Source organism: Thermobia domestica, chromosome 2, assembly GCF_964235325.1.
Source record: "Thermobia domestica chromosome 2, izTheDome1.hap1.1, whole genome shotgun sequence".
Taxonomy (NCBI): Eukaryota; Metazoa; Arthropoda; class Insecta; order Zygentoma; family Lepismatidae; genus Thermobia; species Thermobia domestica.
This window is the reverse complement of record NC_137455.1, coordinates 189,783,126-189,803,468: the sequence shown is the minus strand read 5'-3', so window position 1 is coordinate 189,803,468 and position 20,343 is coordinate 189,783,126. Positions and strand designations below refer to the sequence as shown.

The window sequence follows — 20,343 nt, the reverse complement described above, 5'->3', positions numbered from 1 at the left end:
TAATTCATACATTTATTTGGAATTATAGAAAAAATTAACTACGTCATTGGAGCAGGTATTCCTTAATATTCCAAACAGCAACAAATAGTTTCTTTCTTACGTGTTAACTAAACCACATAATTTATGACACCTCCTGAACTAAAAGGAATTCATTATTTTACGAGGTAAAGTGAACGATCTATTTCTTTAACATTTCAAAAGTATAGTAACGTGTTACAAAAAAGAACACTCCTCCTTTATCATAAATTAAGTAATTACATTATATGTGTTACCTGAAGATATAAAACAATGCATATGAAGTATTGCGTTTTTCTTTTTAATTTTTCTTTATATGTATATCAAATCCCAAATTTATATTTACACAGTTTCCAACAATGTATTTTAACATAATTAATAACTTAGACTACAAATATTTCCAATAGTTTTATTTCTAATCTAAAAGTATGAGTAACCTCAACTTTAATGAGTAAGCAAAATTAAGCAATCAAATGAAGTTGGAACAGTAAAGCATCAGTTTTAGTTCTGTAATACTTTTCTGCAGGTACAGTACCTTGAAGTCTATGCAAAGTATAATAAACACTATTTAAAGCTTTACTAAGTTAAAAGTGTGTCCTAGGTATGAGAAATTACCACTGATGACTACAGCTAAGAATTTTGTAGTATCCGGAAACGATATTATTTTCATGGCACGTTCCACACATACTGGGACCAGGCACTAAAATTTTTACAATCATTCGCTTAAGGATACATTTAACCAGGAACATACAGTTTTAGAAATCATTGATGTATGATATGTGTATATTATAATATACATATAATATAATGAATTATAGAGTAAGAAAGTACGTCCTTTCCGACGTTAAGAATACAAAACGAGAGAGCTGTGGAAATCTACATTATGAGCTAATAAAGTTTGTAGTTTTTTTTTTTTTTTTTTATTTAATAAAAGAAAAAAAGGGGACTAAATGTTAACATTATATGGATCAATTTTTGGAAAAGAATACCTTACTCAATCGTACGGTATCAACAGAGTTTCCACTGAAATTCGATATTCATTTGTCTGAATATCTGTGATTAAGTAATTAATTTTCCCTGACACATAACACCGCAAACACTATCATTCATATTTTGGCGCAAGAAACACGAGTTCGATTCCCGCTGGAAGGTCATACAATTCCCATCCCACACTAACAAGAGACATTTTTCTGGTGTCACACGAAATGTGGAACGAGACTATGGTCAATCGATTTATGTTAGTGAACAAGAAAACCCATAGACTGGAAAAACCCTCGATCGCAACCGTTCCGTACTTATGGGTGGGAGTAGGGGCACTGGCAACACAACACGTTGTGGATAATGAGACGAAATATGGAGCGAGTTCGATGAACATATGCATAGAAGCGCAGTGAAACATATACTACAATGTGACATTACATTCGACAATACTCTGGCAAGTAAGAGCAGAGGCGTAGCACGTAACGAAGAGAAGGGGGCAGGTAAACGCAAGAAAATTGTCATACAATTGAGGAAAACGGAGAAACAAGAAGTTAGGGGAATGGTACACTAATAATACATGGTCAAGTAATCAATCACAAACTGTCCTGTTTTTTTTTTTTTTTTTATTTAATTTCTTCTTCTCTCGTGAAATTTTAACACATTTCGGTTCTCATCAAGCTTCTTTATTTACAAATATAATTTTCTTTCCTGAGCTTTTTTCTTATCTTTTGAAATCGGTTTTCATTCTTTGAGATGTTCTAGCTCTTCCTGTATTCTGTGGCAGCTGAAGAAAATATTTCTGACTTCTATGAAATTCACCACTTTTTCCTGACTTTCGGCATATTTTGAAGCATTCCCCTGACTCTTATTTTATTTTCCCTGATCAGTTTGAACACTGTATCAAGTGCTTTTGATAAATCAACAAGTGAAACGACTTCATGTTTACTATTATCGTACATACTCCAAAAATAATAAATTTAAAGAAGAGATTAAAATAACAAGATGAAGTTTGCCCATTACCATAGGTGATGATAACGGTGAATCGGAAGGAAATTGTGTTGGGCTATAGTAAGATGGAATTTACTGAGACAGAGTTGCTGAATAAGAGAATTTACGGCAATGTGAACATTATGCGTTTCAATTAGTGAATTAGACTTAAATGTAATTAAAGAAACTGTTAATAGTTTGTTACTTAACTTTAGTTGTAGCTTTTGGTACAAAAGTGAACAGAAGTTTATTAAGATGTAAATAGATTGAATATGTGAAACAGTATATTATAGGTACCGATATATACAGGTGGCAACAAAAATGAATATAAAAAAAAGTTATAAAGAAGCTTTCATACGGTCTGCTGATTTGTTTAGCCGAATTTTGTAATTCAGTATATAATATATACTGATTTCCAGTAGAACAGTATATACATTATCCGATTTCCTTATGACCAGCAAACTGATCCACAGGAACCAGGAGATGGACCATCCATCAGAAGTCCTGGGAAAGCACAAGTGGTCCTAGCAAATCTAAGCGGTAGTTCCTCTATAAGGAATACCTACTCGTAGTATACACATCGAATCACTTCCGTAAGTTTTGAACCTGTGCTGGATTCTATTGAGTGATATCTTCGGTGTTTCTATGGGTCGTCTGTTGAGTATAGATGTCGGAGCTTTCTGCTATTAATCAAATTTATGAACGTTTATCGAGTATAACATACGGACCCCAGCGGGTGCTGCTCAGTGACGTTGCTTGGGATTTTGCGAGGGTCAAGGACATATACAGGACATCGTAATGCTCAAATACGTATCTTTCTGTTTCTGAACACTACAATTTTCTTCAGGAAGAAATGCAATTTTTGACTCGCTGTTACGCTCCAAACCTTGGTTAAGCGTTCAGGTATGTGATGCTAAAGATATAAACTATGTTTTGTTAAATTATGGTTGTTTAAACAAAGAAATCTTGTACCTGAAAACATTAGACTTACACTTTTCAAACTCAGTTAGTACAATGCATGGAAAATTAATTCAGCGATTGTACTAATATTTTCAGCAACTGTTTCAAATTTATACTTTTTAAACCTCAATTTTCTCCTGTATCTACAATACTGTAAGAAAAGTGAGACTTACAGAGAACTATATTCCCTGTAAAACTAACGTTATTTCGAGAAAAAAAAGAAAGAAAAGAAAATTCTTACATATAAGAAGAAACAGAAGCAAATCAAGTTACTTCAGAACGTTTACTTTCTTAATTTAATGCATGTAACACAGTGCATATTGATACTTGATAGCTAACATTACAGAAAAGGTGAATCAATGTTGCGACATAACATTGGGGTCATTCCACGTCAATTCGTCCAAAAGTTTTGGGAAATTTAACCCACTATCGCAGATTTGGATGCAATTTGGTAGAGTTATAAAACTTTTTATGCTGATTGCAAGTATGTAAATGTTATTGCACTAGCATCAGTGGTTCAGAAGTTATTGCATTTCCAAAATGACCAGAAAATCCATTTTTAACAGTTGCGACATGATATTTCCCCGTTTTGTAAAAACACTTAAAAAAAAAAAAAAAACAGTTCCTATTAATGCCAGAAACATGATTATTTTTAAAAATTCAGATTGTCTTGAAATTGTTTACCATTAAAAAATGAAAACTTTCCGTAGAGCTGATAGGAAATTTATAAAGTCATTTGAAAGGTAACATTAAAAAAGAAAAAACTGGAACGCCATTTTGTAAACTTCAAACCTTTATTTTTCAAAATCCTTATCATGGATTTCAATGAATTTGTTTTTGTTTGAAAGCTTATTACTTCTACTTTCACATATACAAAAACTGTGATGGGTCATCCAAACACTAAGATAATCCCAGTCAGTATTGCCAACAGATTGGGAAATAAACTTTTTCCAGTAACTTTCATACGATTTAACATATAACAACTGCTACTGGCAGAACATACCAGTTATCTCCAAAGTCTCTAAAAGTACTTACTTCAATGTGGAAAATGTTTACCAAAAGCACTTGATGTCAATATCTAATTGCAGCAAAACCGAAGATTTATTTTATGTGCCATAACATGTAGGCCTATAATACTGTAAGGCTTATTATATTTGTTTCTTTGGTAGTTATCCTGATTAACATTAAAAATGCTAATGCCCAATTATTGTTCTGATTATTGTATTTTTCCTCTTAATTATAAATTTTCGAAACTTCCTATTTCTCCTCCATGCTTGGATGGGCCATCACAATTTTTGTATAGTGAAAATAGATGTAATAAGCTTACTGCAAAGTGTGGCACAGATACGTCTAACATTGTGATACGCAACTCTGAACTTGGTTGGCAATCCTGACAACTGAGTTGCTTGGAAGGAGGCGTAATGCTCACAGACGTATCACAATGTTATTATTTATTACGGGGCGAGCATGTTCCCGATAGCCACTGAAGACAACTCTGCTCCCCTGATCCTCCACAGCATTGTTTTTGAACTTCATAAATATTTTGAACATCGCTTATATATATATATAAATTACCCGTCCCCCCAATGTTGAAGACAGATTTGTGCCGATGAGAGGGAGGACAAACAACGAATAAATATAGGAGGACAAACAATGAATAAATATATCATCATATTCAGACGTTTTCTATCAACTGCTTGATGAAAGCCTCTCCCCCACGGGATCTCGGTCCGCTCCATCCAATCCGCTGCGAAATTCACGACCTAAATCAAATTTACCTAAAACAAATTCAAGTTTAAAATTTGGGAACTTCACTGCCAGTTTGCGCACCACATTGATTTTTCCTTGTCATATCAGTGCTACGATAGTGTTGATTGAAGCTTCAGTGCTCTAATTAAACACAACTTTGAAAGTGGCGTTTTTTATCGAATAGGAAGGCTGTTCCTAACATTGAATTAAAGGTATGACGAAGTTTACGACAGAAATTCTTACTACTCTTTGTTAATTTTTCCTAAACTAGATTATACTGTGAGGGCCAAAAGTGTCCTGCCCCCCCCCCAAAAAAAAAAAAATCGGCGCCTATGTATATCGGGTGTTCTAAAAATGACGCCCATGGACAACAGAGCAGTATTCTTCATGTCAAAATAAGCGAAAATGCTATGATATGATGCTATACCCTCTGGGACCTCCTTCAGCCGCTATGCGGAATCAAAGTTTCACTATGTGACAACGTCGCAAGTTAACTTGGAACTACCAGCATTGCTTCACAGTCATCAAGCAATTACATCAATTGTTACACTAATCAGTTGTGCCAGTGTCAACGTTTATCGACTTTTACTGTCATCTGAAAAGAATCGAAGTACGTTAACTATTTGATAGACTAGTAGGTCTTTTCCATAGTTCTTTATCTGCGGCGTTGTCACATAGTGCAATTCACGTCTCCAAACGAGCATCCGAAAAGTATACAATTATATATAGAATACTACTTTTTAATCCGTGGGCGCAATTTTTAGTACATTCGATATATATATATATATAAATATAATTTGACACATTATTCTTAACTTGCGCCCGATATTCCTACATATTAAATTATCAAATTAATACTTATACCTATCACTGTCTTCATAACAGTAACTGTGGCGACACAAACACTGCAAGTACACAAATCATGTACAGGGTTGCCCAGAAGTAAGTATACAGTACCGTACTGATCAGCTCATTGCGTTTTATATCGTTTCTTATTTTTATCCATCAGATAGATTTAGTTTCTTACTTTCTTTATTTTTGTTCTTAATGTGTTTTTACTTACATCTTAAGCTCGGAAGAGTCGAAGCAAATAAACCCATAAACAAGAATGTAATACTTGATCAATGGGGGACGCGGCAGAAATCCTAAACGGCAGAAGTCCTAAAAGGCACAAGACCTAAACGGCATTAGACCTAAAATGCACAAGTCCTAAAAATCATTTCGCGGCACAAGTCCTAAATGGCAGAAGTCCTAAAAATCTCTTGTGGCGCTACCATCGCGTCCGTAAGAAGAATACTGTCAATCTGTTAGTCAAAGTTTTAGATATACTGTTACAAATTACAGAACCTTAGTTCTTACAAGATATTTGTATAAATACATATTCTATCGTTCTGAAATAATAAATAAATAAATAAATGAAGCCTATTGTCCTTTCTTGCTCTTTCCATGATATATTTCTATGTTGACAAAATTTTAACTTCCTACCAAATGTGATTCCCAGATCTTTCATAATGTCTGTTTTTTTCTATTTCCACATTATTGACCTCATATTAGTAACATAATATTGTGTATTAGTTATTTACGTCATAAATTTTGTTTCCTTGTGTTGTTTTGAAGTAAATTATTTTTACATACATATTTCTTGTACAGAAGTCTTTCTGTAGCAAATATTTGTCATACTCGTAATTAACTACTCTTACTCGTTATCATTATTAATATTAATTTTAATGTTACTAACATAGTTGTTACCGTTGGAATTAAATACGTTCATATTGGTATTATGCAACTACTTACTACTGAAATGCTTTATCGAATATTTAAGTCTGTAGTTTGTAGCAGGGTGGCCATAGAAGTTAATGGCTTATAGCCTATAGTGCGTCACTGAAATTTTAGAGGATCTTTGAAAAGCAACTTAATTGAAATTAATGAGAAAGATATATTTAAAATAAATTTATTTAATACAAGAACATTACGTTTAATCAATTCCGCAACCATTGTTGAGGAAGGGATGTATTAAAGAACGAACCATTGAAATAGTGCAGAAGCAAAAGCTGAGTTTATATATATATATATATATATATATATATATATATATATATATATATATATATATATAAATGAAAGTAACTATATTTGTAACTTAACAACACTTAAACGACCAGACTGATCTCGACAGAAACTTTCAACATAGATGAGGTTCGGGCCTGGAATGGTTTTATCATTTCACTTTGAAGGTGCAACTTGGAGGAAGGAAGTGCGGATATATATTTAAAATTATCTATTTTAGTGTCGAACCCATAGTTTTCGGGGTTGCTGAGATGAACATTGACATTTCCGATGAAGCTTAAATTCTAATTCAGCACTGCAACTTGGGGGAAGGAGAGGAAGATGTATAAAATGATCGAAAATAACCGCTATAAGTGTCGAATCCATAGTTTTTGCGGTCGCTGAGGTGAAGTTACACTTTCGATGTCGTTTAAATTCAAATTTACTCCCGCAAATTTATGAAGGTACATAAAAATGATGCAGAATAATTTATATTAGTGTGAATCCATAGTTTTTGGGTTCGCTGACGTGAACAGTGACATTTTCGATGCCGTTTAAATTCAAATTTACTTCCGCAAATTGAGGGGGGTATATAAAAATGATGAAAAATAATCGATATTAGTGTGGATCCATAGTTTTCGAGGTCGCTAATGTGAACAGTGACACTTTCAGTGCCGTTTAAAAAAATTAAATTTATCCCCGCAAATTGAGGGAGGGGGAGGTATATTAAAATGATGCAAAATAATCGATATCAGTGTGAATCCATAGTTTTCAGGGCCACTGAGATGAACAGTAACATTTCCGATGCAGTTTAAATCCAAATTCAACGCCGAAACTTTAGGGAGGGGGAAGGGGGTGAGATATAAAAAATGATCGAAAATGACTGATATTAGTGTTGAATCTATAGTTTTTGGGGTTGCTGAGATGAGCAGTGACGCTTCTAATGCCGTTTAAACCCAAATTCAGCGCCGTGACCTGGGGACAGAGGAGAGGGGGATATATATATATATATATATATATATATATATATATGACCGATATTATAGTCGAATACATCGTTTTTGGGGTTGCTTTGATGAACAGTAACACTTCCGATACTGTTTACATCCAAATTCAGGCCCGCAACTTGGGTAGGAAGAGAGATATAAAAATGGCTGGAAATGGCCGATAATAGTGTCGAATCCATAGTTTTTAGAGTCGCTGAAATCAACAGTAACACTTCCGATGTAGTTTAAATCCAAATGCATCCCCGCAACTTGGAGGCGGATATATATATATATATATATGATCCAAAATGATCGGTACTAGTGTTGAATTCATGGTTTTGGGGGTCCTAAGATGAACAGTGACACTTCCGATTACATTTAAATCCAAATTCAGCACCGCAACTTGTGGGCGAAGAAGATATGGGTATATAAAAATGGTCGATATCAGTGTCGAATCCATACTTTTCTGGGTGGCTGAGATGAACAGTGACACTTCCGATGCTGTTTAAATCCAAATTCAGCCCCCATTATTACTCCTAAAGGGAGAGGATGACATGTAATAGTAAATGAAAATGACTGATACTAGTTCTGGGGTCCCTAAGTTCACTGGTGACAGTTTTGATGCTCCGTATACCGAAAATGAAACTATTCTCCCCGTGTGAAGAACGGGTATTCTGCTAGTCTTTAAGAATAACGAAGGAAGTTTCACATGTTAAATTCTTTAATATATTTGTCGCTGCTCAAATTTACGCACTTATGCGGTGTGTGTGTGTATATGTGTAATTTTCAAGACGCTGACACATATAGTATTTTATTACTTTTAGTTAAAAGTTCAAATACCGAGTTTCACGCATCTAACTTAAACAATCCTTCGTTAATTTATTTGCATATTTTCTGAGTAAGTAATGGGGAATTCGAACATTAAAAAAGTGCTCCCTTTGCTCTTTCCCTTTTATCTGTTCAATTTTCAGTTTTTTAAACGGGAAAGTTTATATGCCAAGTTTCATTTTACTAGCTTCTAGTGCTCTCAACGGGTCGGGTCGGGTTGAAGACCGACCCGACCCGACCCGTGATCCGACCTCATTGACCTGACCCGACCCGAATAGCCTGACCCGATCCGAGTCGGGTCGGGTCGGGTCAACCCGATCCGTTTGAGAGCACTATGGTCACGACACTGGGTGAACGCCAAAATGCACTCCCATTGGGAATTAAACCCGGTCCACGTGTACCGAAGTCTTACAGGTTAACCACTAGTTAGATCAAGCGGTGGATTTGTATATGCATCTTAATGAATATTTGGCACTTTTGAGGTTTGGTTATTTCTTTTTATAACTGATACCAATGTCCAACATGGGAGAAGTTTATTTTTTTTCTTGCTCTAGTTCTATGTGACGAAATTTTTATTCAAGGTCAGTGTTCTCACCTGCTTGGACGGCAGGGGGTCTTCTCGGAAGGCAATAGCAAGAGTCTCTTGGCGGAGACAAAAGGAAATCGTTTAACTACAATGACAAGGGTTGAGGAAACAGGAGAACACCTGTGATTTTTTCCAAGCCTTCAACTTTCATTCCAAAATAGGTTCTTATGATTTCGGGACCCGTGCCACTTTGATTTTTCTTTCTTGGTAATTAAAACGTATTTTACAGTATATATAGTTGCACGTAAGAAAATACATAATATGAATTTTGTAATTTAAAATTTAAAAATACAGTATGTTATTTAATTACAAAGTACTAATTTTATTTCATCACTTTCAGCCCAACAAATGAAATTCAAACAATTCGCTCCCTGGGTCTTGGTCATCAATACTGCGTCTTATTCTTTGTCTTGCAGTCAAGTCTTGGTCCTGCATTTCGTAGTTTTGGTGGTCTTTCATGCTATACAAGAGCCAAGAGTGCTCGCCTCATCGGTACAAATGAAGACCAAGTGTGATTTTGATTATGGTCTTTCATACTATACGGAAAGCAAGAAAATATGCTCATCGCTACTTGGTGATCACCAAAACATGGCCAAGAGCAAGATTACTATGCAATTCGTCTTGCATATCCAATCTTTATCTTGTTCTTGTATCGATGTCCTTGGGCTTGGTGAAATAAAATGAAATATTCAGTTTAAGGTCTCTCGATTCTGCACCGAGGCTAAGGGATACGGTGACCATGAGAAATGAATGAAATGGTGGAATGAGGAAAGTGGGAGAAAACAGAACCCCGAGAAAACCCACTACACGGCGTTTCTCCACAGCAAAGCCTACTTAGCACAAGCTGGGATCGAACCATGGACACCATGCACCAGAGATGAACTCTCTACCACTGAGCCACCGCAGCCCTGCTTGGGCTTGGTCGTCCATATCCAATCTTTCTTTTAGCCTTGCTTAACACGTTAGCTGCCATGTGGGTCCGATCGGACCTACTGAAGTGATCTAAGAAAATGTTCTTGTAGGTCCGATCGGACCCACAATTTCTAATTCGTCGAATTGACGTTAGAGTACTTGTATTGTTAAATCCTGTCTCTACTGTTATTGAACTGTAGTGTTTTTATTACACATATAGGTTTTGGTCTTTGATATTGATTATTAACGCCGCTAAATACCAAGTAACAAGCATTTGTTGCTTTTGTAGACCCGAACGGACCTATATTTTGCTTTTCTAGTGACATGTTAAAAAATTTAACAATAGATTCATTATTTATTCTAATTTATTTTCACAAGATGTCAATGTCCCTGTCATTTGCTGAATTTTCAGAAAAGTCTAGATCACTACACTGCTATTACTAATGAGATCGAGTTCTGCGCATATTTCTTCGTTTTTCATTGCACAAAGATATTACTTATTAGCACTAAAAGCAAGATGAATATATCCACACTTCTCACTTCTGCACATGTAGTAATAAACAAATAACTTTCTAACAGAGTTGCCAGTTCAACTGTAATTTATCCCCTTGCCCATAAACAAAATATACACACGTAAGTCCTATCGGACCCCCAACTTTTATGCACGCGGATTCACTACCATGCCTTAGATTATGTTTCAATATTAATATTATGTTTAAAAAATATGAACAAAACAAGAATAATGTAAGTAAGTACGCTTGGCACTCTACCGGTGAACAACAAAATTCACCCTTGGCAGCAACGTGTTAAACAACTTCTAGTTTTGTTCTAAATCCAGACTCCATATTGGCGTAGATATTAATATTACAGTCGATTGGTAAAATCAATCTTCCACATTTACAAATTAAAGTACACACAAGTACAAAAATAAGCGTTTACCATAAAAACACTAGCTGCAAGTGTTCAAAATAGATTTATGGCTTCTATAAAATCAATTGAAAATTGCTATTTTTAATTAGGCAGCTAGTGAAAAACAGCAGCTTTCGACACCAGCCGAGTTTAAGCTCAACCTAAACTCAGTTGACCAAAGTGAGCTCACCCGACCCGAGCTGACCCGATTGATCCGACCCGACCCGAGCCGTAACCCGACCCGTTTGACAGCACTACTAGCTTCAGAAACTTGCGGGATACACTACCCTTTAAAAAAATCTTGCCCCACCCTTTTTACGATACTTATTTCCAAAAATTCTTTCTTATGTCCTGCTTTCATAAGAAAATTATATTTTATAATTAAAATTTAACGACTCTACTTGTAGTAGTATGCCCAAAAAATCACTCATCTTTACTCTTTTATATAAGAGTACAGAAGATAAATACAGTCAAACAAATGGACTTTCATGAACAGTTTCCGATTTCTTACAACTAACTTATTCATACATTTCCCGCAAGCTGTGGTTTTAAACTTACGCTCTGTCAAGGTTCAGGTTTCAAAAAGGAACTAACTGGAAATATAATAATAGTATGTATTTATGTACAGGTGTAATATGTATAAATTTATTGTCTTATTGAAGCTTTCGTAATATGGAAATAAACTTTTGATTTGCTTTTAATATATAAAAAGCCTGCTCCCCTAGAAAAATTTGCAGGCCACACCCCTAAATGACTATGTAGTAATTTCTGCAAAAATGGCACAGGACCTAAAATTTAGGTCTAGTGCCTATATTTTTAGGACTTGTGCCGTTTAGGACTTATGAATGTCACCCACTGTATTGCATAATAAATGTTCTTTGTTCAATTTTAAATTTACTGCGTTCTTTATGAGTACAGTTGGTATTTAATGTTCACTCGTGAAATGCCTAGTGAGCTTTCGTCCTAATTAAGTAAACTTTGGTGGATTTTTGTCCTACTCTTAATAAAATACGGTCCGCATAGTATATATTGCAATTTTGAATGTTTGCTTGGTTTCAGAAGTCTGGTAAAATATGCTTTTTAAACATTTTTTATTTTTTATTTATTTATTTTTGTTTTAGGAATTTGGCTTGGGATTCTCGTATCTCCATTCGAAAGAAACTAATTTCTTAACTAATTATGTAATTAATTCTTAGAATGAAATAGGTTGTATTATGTAACTCGTGTATAAGTGCAGAACAGATAGTGATAATAATAATCTTAGTAGTACAAATATAGCTGTTACTGTTGGAATTAGCTACGTTCGTAACATTATTGCCAACTAGTTGCTGCATCGTCCCAATTTCGTGTGGTGGTGGCGAATTTCAGAACTAAAGCAAGTGATTGGAAAATGCAGAAGTTCTAAACGGCACAAGTCCTAAAAGGCAGAAGTCCTAAAAATCATATCGCGGCAGAAGTCCTAAAATTTAGGACTAGTGCCTATATTTTTAGGACTTCTGGATGTCACCCGATTAATGCAGTGGTGTACACCTACATTTCAGCCACCCTGTATATTATGAGTACCATTACTTGTAATGCTCGTTTTACTGGAAATATCTTCCAGCGCGGATATCTGCTTTTATATATTGTTATAATGCACACACTGAACAGCATATAAACATAGAAAAAGACTCATTAAAATACATTAAATCAAAAGCTGCTGCTCTGTCCAACATACGATAGTGGTTTGTATTTTCCTGCAATCAACTTGGGAACTGATTGGCTATTGAATTCTTTTGAACTGGATTGTTTAGAGCAGGACCGAAACGAAATCTTACGAACTATTGAATTCAAGATAAAAATTACGCCAGTGTTGACTCCTTTTTCATCAAATAGTATTGAATGGTCTTACACAAAAGCTGTTCAAGCTTTCTTTGACCGTGCAGAAACAGCACGACTTGCTCCAGCAATCCTGGAAAGATTATCTCACAGAACTTGGCGCCGTATTAATTGGTGTTCCGGGTACGATGCAACCCATACTGATGTGTTACACATTTATATATTATAAAAATTCGTATTGTTTGAATATTTAGGACTTCAAGGGGACTTCATGTTCACCGGGAAGGTTCTTGAATGTTGTCCCCACATTCAAATGATTCCTTTTGATAAGTCTTTACTATAGGCATTTCATCGTTCATTTGATTGTTTGATTTGATTGTTGATGTGAATTGTCTTTAGAACGTGATTTCTCTGGTACGTGGTACTTTCGTTCTTCTTGTATGGAATGTTGGGTGTGACGTCATGTGGTTGTGTGTTTGTAGGCGTGGTGTATCAGTGCTGTTTGTTCTGTTTTGCTGTATTCTCTTCCCTGCTGTGTACGATTTGCGCGGGTAGTTTAATGGCAAACGGTGTTGATATTTTATATGAGGATGAAGAAATCGCTAATTTAAATTTGGGTAGGCTAGGAGCTTTGGTGGTTAATAGTGAAGAAAATAGCTACCGCTTTTGTTTCTCAGTTAGAAGATAAAGATTGCAACGTTTGTGAAAGGAAACATAAGTTAGGTATTCTAGTTCGAGGTGATCGTCTGCAAGTTTCTTATGTGTGTTACAACCGAAAATGTCATGCATATTTAAAACAAGTTTCTGTTCGAAATGGTTCTTTTATCAGTCATTCGAAGTTGCAAGTCGTGAAATTTTGTTAATATCATATACGTTCGTTGCTGGTGTTACTAACTACATAAAATATTAATCATAAGTGTTTGTTTCAAGGGAAAATAAGTTCGAGAACTGTTTCTGATTTTCTAAATTATTGCAGAGAGGTGTGCTTTGAGGCTGTTGTAAGACATTCTGTCCCTGTTATTGGTGGACCCGGGTTGACAGTATGTATTGATGAGGCACTCTTTGGACGTAGAAAATATAATGTTGAAAAAAAAAAAAAAAAAAAAAAAAAAGCGGATCGTAGGTGGAATTTGACGAGAAACAGGAGATATTTTCTCGAGTGAATGTCCGAATAATGAGAGGTCGGCAGAAAATTTAGTTGAAGTTATTACTAGACACGTTAATGTCAATTCCACAATTATAACTGATTGCTGGAAGGGGTATTCATCATTAAGTAATGATGAATGGCATCATTTGACTGTGAACCAATCTTCTAACTTCGTTGACCTAGTAAGTGGTGCCTACACGCAAAATATAGAAACTCTTTGGTGTCAATTTGAAAAAAACTTTAAGTTGTACTTATGGTTCTGAGTCCATGATGTTGCAATTTGCATATTATCTATGGTGTCGAAAATTTTGTAAGGATGCGAGAATTGGTGAAAAATATTTAATTTTTATTAAGCATGCTGGTGAATTGTACACTTCAGTTTAGTTTCAGGTATGTTGTTCTTTTATATATTTGTTTAAGTTTTGATATTAGGTAGTGGTTTGGGGGCTTGGGCCCCTTATAGTACAATTTACTTCAATATATATTTTAGGTTTAGAGGGGGTTAGGGGACTTGCCCCCTTGTGGTACATTGTATTTTAATATATAATTTTTGCTTTGCCCTCCCTTGTAGTATGAGTTAACGCGATTTCTATTTTATATTGCGTGCATTTTTTTTTTTAAGAGTGGGGTATTGGTGGAAGGTTCTAGAATGCTGTTCTACCATATTAATTATGAAGCAGGTTGTTTCCTTTCTCTACGGAATTGCATATAAAAAGTAACCAATAGGGTTCGTAATCAGTGTGCTAGAACAGCGTTCTAGAACCTTTCTCTTTAGGAACTGGTTCCTCGGAACAGTTGGGAAATTGTTTATTGAAGGACTCGATTCATTGAACGGGTCAATTGAGTAGAATGCCTATAGTAAAGTCTTGCCATAGCTTTCTTTATCAACGCCCAATATTCAGTTCTTATAGTAATGCCGAACAAGCGATAGCGAGTAGAGGTGAATTAGTAGGCAGAATCATTACTTTACCACACTATGACGATGAGAACCAGTGCTCTAGGACCCTACCATGTATTCCATGTACTTGTAATTTTGCCGTTTTTTTTTTTTTTTTTTTTTTTTCACAAATACAACTAAACCACCGGTGTTCACAATCATTTAAAATTTTACTTATGGGTTAAGTTCCAAAGTTGGACGTCCGTTTCCAGAAAAATTTATAAAATTTACAGGGAATATATGAATAATTTGATCGTTTGTGTGCTTGATAATATATAAGGATATCGAGAAATCTGTTTATTTGTTATATATAAGCGGTTATAACACTATTCGGCGAGCGGAGGGAACTACTTCGCGCAAGATAACAATTGTAGGAAAGAAAGGAGCATTTATATTACAACATGGCGGGTAGTAAGTCCAAGGGTAGCTCTGTTCTAGTTCCTAACCTAACCTTTCCCCCACCTCACGATGTAGTGATAACGAAAGGAAACCTAAAGTCAGTTACGAACGTAGAAATTCAAAATTATAAATTTTAATAGCTTTTATTAAGGTTTTGGTAGGAAACTATTGGACGTCCAAATTCGGAATAAACGACTTATAAATTTTAGCGGAATAGCAACTAACGAACTGGATTGAGTATAGCCCGCTCCCCCCAGTGATTTTTAACGTATCATAGTGATTCGAACGATTCATATTAGTTCATAATGAATCGGAACCGATGTTATAAAGATTAAGATGTAAATCTTGTGGTAAGGAAGCTTTAGTATAAGTAGTAGTGGTAGTAGTAGTGGTGATGTGGTGGTATTTAGTAGCAATAGTAGTAGTAGTATTAGTAGTAGGAACGGGTTAGAAGCCCCGCAGGGGTTGGTTGGGTTCTGTTCTCTATATAAGCAGTAGTAGTAGTAGTAGTACCGGTAGTAGTAGTAGTGTAGTAGTAGTAATAGTAGTAGAAGTAGCAGCAGTAGTAGTAATAGTAGTAGTACTAGCAGCAGTAGTAGTAGTAGTAGTGACTCTTCCAGTTCCGGTGACAAAGAACTGGGGGGAGCGGGCTATACACAAGCCAACGAACTTTGCCCCCTTAGCAAACTCGTCCCGGTATTTTTAATTAGCATTGCATTCGTATTATAAATCTGTACAGACATAATAAGCAGGTACCGGTACCATCAAACTCAAGAATTCTGAGACCGACTCCACTCTTCTTAAGGGGACGCGGTGGCTCAGTGGTAGAGAGTTAACCTCCGGTGCTTGGGGTCCCTGGTTCGATCCCAGTTCGCGCCATGTGGACTTTGTGGTGGACAAACACTGTACTCGTGTGTTTTCTCAGGGTTCTCCCGTTTCCTCCCACTTTCTTCATTCCACCATTTCACTCATCTCTCATCTGCAGTCTCCTTTAGCATAACCGGCATAATCGTGGGACTTAAAACTGAAAGATTTCATTTCATTTTTCCACTCTTCTTAATGAAGAAAAGTTGGCTTTAGTACTTACCTGATAGATCACGGATTCTTATTCTGTACTGAAATAAGGTCTTTAGAAATGTGTGTTTTATTATGAAGTACTACTTTACCAGTGGATTTTCTTAATTTTGGTGTGTTTGAAAATAATCTACACCGTGTTTACTTATTCTAATAATAATTGCAAGGACTCGTTCCGAAGTCAATCGCCGTAGGAACAGAAACCTTCTTAAAAACCTCTTAATATTTCCCTCTAATTTTTTAATGGATCTACTTCGCAAATATTTCAGAAATAGTTAAATTTTCAATCCCTCATCCTCAAAATATATTATATTCTTCTTCTTCTTTTTCTTCATCACCACCACTGTTGCCAAGTATTATAAGTAAATGTCGCTCAATCACTGTTGCCAACTTCTATTGGCAAAATGTCGTTAAATTCAAGTACGAACGTTACCATAAAGACATGAAAACTGGTGTTTCCGAATTTAAACTCGAAGCTTTTTTGTTTAAACATCATAAACTTAACTGGTATACGTAAATATTATTAATTAAAACAGAAACCATGTAAAATAACTTACCCATTCGTTAAGAAACTCGAGCCCATTAAGTGTCAGCTTTCGAAAAATTCTGTGTACAACAACGCAACGAAAAATTTGAAAAGTCTTTATCTGTCAAGTGAATTACCACAAATTAAACTACACATTTATATTCCTTTGAGGCAAACCGATACGAAATCTGCACGACTGTCTGCTCCATAGTTAGAGGTGTGCGCGGATCTGTGCGGATAGCGAATAAAGTTGCGGAATTTGTTTTCTATATTTTTCTATCTAAAAAATGCTGTGAATTTTCTGATAATGGTGGTAAGAGCACTAGAAACGTTCGTTTTGAATTAAAAGTTTTAAAACCAGTTGAAAAATACTAAAATCAAAATGCAAGTGTGTTTGAAGCTTGTGACTCAGTGACAGCAAAAGGACAAAAAATGACACGAGAGTTGTTCTTTTATTGCTGTTCTCAATATTTTTTGCAGCCGTTTTGTAGGTGAATGACATCTCTGACCTAAACAGAAAGAAACGACAGGCCCATCACTACTTGCTGTAAAAAAAAGAAAAATAATTGCCGCCAAAGCCCCTCTGATAAAGCTGAAAAATTTTGAGACCATTCGCCTTGAAGAAGAAGAAATGTCTTCAAATAAAGTTTTTCTAGCCTGAGAGGTCACGAACCAAAACCCTAATTTAAAACACTGCATCCCCTTCCTTAAACTGAAAACTGGTCAGCAGAATTATCTTCGCCTTTTGTGACAAACTGGAGAAGCGCATAGGTCACCGAAATAGTAAACAAATCACATCATAGGCTCATCTTTCTCTCTCCCCCTTCTCTTAAAAAAGAAAAAATCTTCACTGTTTTCTTTGAAGTACAGCAGGTACTGAATGCACATTTGCGACCCCACAGATTTCTCTTTTCGGAGAGGTGCCACGGACCTCAATGAACATTTTGAGGGATTGGAGTTCTATAACAGCAATTGTTTCTCTCTCTTTCTTCTTGTGTGTATGTTTATATGTATGTATGTTCTGGGCCTCTGGTAAAGAAAGAAAGAACAAACAATGCGTTGTTTGTCCTACCCTAAATGTGTCCAACAATGAGTGGGGACTGCAAAGAAAATCAGTAAATTCTAAACTTCCTCTATTGCCTCTTCCCAAAATTAATTATTCGAAGTTATTTTCACTTCTAGTTTCAGTAAAAGCGTGGTCGTGAAACCTTGAGTTGATTTTGAATTTAACGTCCAGTTCAGCAGCGAGGCTGAAATCCGAACCACATTAGCTCCCGCCGGGTTTCCCACGCCAAAGGCGCGTACGCTAACCGCATAGCCACGAAGGAACTTGGTCGTGAAAGCACATTGTACTGCGTTGTTAGTTTCGTCAGTCATTTTTTAAATTTAGTGGAATTACTGGTGATAGTGTAAGTTCGGGATATGTGGATGTGTTTGCGGTCCCGTAATTAATTTTTATTTCTTAATAACGATTATTTCTATTTCGCCTTTGTGTTTAGAACAAATGCCCCCCTTTTTTATGAGTAATGAAGTTTAAAAACTTAGTGACGTGCTCTAAAATTCGTCGATTGAGGGGATATTACCTACGTGGCATTATTTTGGTCCGATATCTGCATTTGAAGATCTTGGGTAAGTACATGGATCGTTCATTAATTTCTAATTTGTATCTGCACAGTTTATATTGCATTTTATTTATCGTAGTTGGTATTTGATCACGAGGAAACTGATATAATATATTGTTTCGTTTGATTTAGAAAACTACGTATATTATAGAATATGTAAGTTGTATATATTTGCTACCTCATTATCTGCGGATGCGAATGCGGATAGAGATGTTGGGGATGCGGGTGCGGATAGAGATTCTGCGGATGCGGTACGGAAGTGGATGCGATATTTTGTATCCGCACAGACCTCTATCCATAGTTTTTCACTTTTTGGAATTTACTAGTGCTGTCGAAATCAGTTTTTGAGAAAACCGAAAACCGGTTTTTGAAAAAGTGAAATTTCATACAATCGAAATGTCGGTTTTGAAAACCAGATTTGCGGATTCGGTTTTCAAAACCGCTTTTGCGGTTTCCGTTTTCAGAAAGCCAGTTTTCTGAAAAACCGAAAACCGCAAATGTCACAAAAATTCAACAGCACTAATATCAAGTAACGACGAGAAAACAGCAAAGAATCTTTCCGTACTTCGTCTCACAGTTGCCAGATGGAGGGATATTTCCCTTGGTATAGGGAAAAAATGCTCAAAATTTGCCGAGAGGAAGAAATGTATATTTTTTTCTTAAAATGTCTTAAAGTGTAGGGAAATTCTTGTTCAGTGTAGCTTTACAATTGGCAGAATAAAAAAATAAGTTGCAATTTATCACAAAGAGGCACTCCTATCGTTATTGTGAAGTAAAAAGATACAGGATTAAACATGATCGGTGTTTCCATCACGTATAAACTATTGCAGGTGTCTGGGACTTGCGATAAGAAGCCAGTCAGCACATGCAAAACCACAACATTCACATATATCGGAGTGGCAACAAATCAGCAATAAAATTGCGATCTAGATTTTCTTTCTTTCTTCTTTTTTAAGAAAGGGAGATGGCTTTTTTGTTAACAAAAGAAAGAGTGGCTGTACTATTTTTAAAAACAAGGAGAAAGAGTAAAAATAATATAAAAGATCTCAGTTTAAGTGGATGAGATTTCAACTTGAATTTCATGAGTCGCATTTGTTGTGATCTTAAGTAGGGATATACATTATTTTCTATTTAGCTTAGTGTTACCATATTACCCGATTTTAGCGGGTACCATCCGATTTTCAGGTTCTATATTCGTCCCCTGCTTAAACATATCTTAATCACGAATAACGACCCGCTTTTTGGGATTGGAGAAAAATCTAAGACGACTTAGTTGATAAAGTGTTGATATATTCAACGTAAACCCCTAAACCTCCGAAAATCTTAATCGCGATTGAATTAAATTTAGACTCGCGCTCAGGCTCAAGCTGTGGACTATCTGAGCAGTGCGCGTGTGCAGGACCATTTACTAATAAGATATCTGCTCTAATGCACAACGGTTTTCTTTGTGTAGTTCATGTGTTTTTAATGTAATGTATTGGAGGTTCTATACGAATAAACATTCGTTTGTAGATGTGACATACTTGAATTAGTCATACCTTCATAAGCTACAAGAATGCCGAACGACAATTTCAAGTGTAAATTTAAAGATTCTTAAGCCAGTTATAGACGAACAAATATTCCAGCACATATTGTATCAAATATTTCATCAAAGTGGAATTTGAACATGTATGATACCAAGCTGTATGCAACTTTTGGGTTGGTTACAACATTTGACACAACTGTTCTAAATTAGAACTTGTTCTATTTCTATCCAACATTGTATCAAAGAAGACAAACGAGAATCTCTATGCGGTGGCACTAAAATCGAGTGAAATGTGGACACCGAAAGTTGATATTCTTTTGATGCATACTAGCAGTA

The 20,343-nt window shown here is 35.6% G+C and overlaps 1 protein-coding gene across 5 annotated transcripts in view; it reads right to left on the bottom strand.

Annotated features, from left to right (window-relative positions):
* The window catches only part of LOC145678307 (uncharacterized), a 95,525-nt gene that overhangs the window by 57,947 nt on the left and 17,235 nt on the right, over positions 1–20,343 (bottom strand). For 3 of the 5 annotated variants that reach the window (XM_081748336.1, XM_081748322.1, XM_081748335.1), the window contains exon 1: positions 16,348–16,673. The exons of 1 other annotated variant lie outside the window; for it this stretch is intronic. The gene's annotated coding sequence lies outside the window, so the exon portion shown is untranslated. Of the gene's footprint in view, positions 1–16,347; positions 16,674–20,343 lie in introns of those variants that run through there. One more of the 5 variants, XM_081748333.1, reaches the window with a different exon arrangement.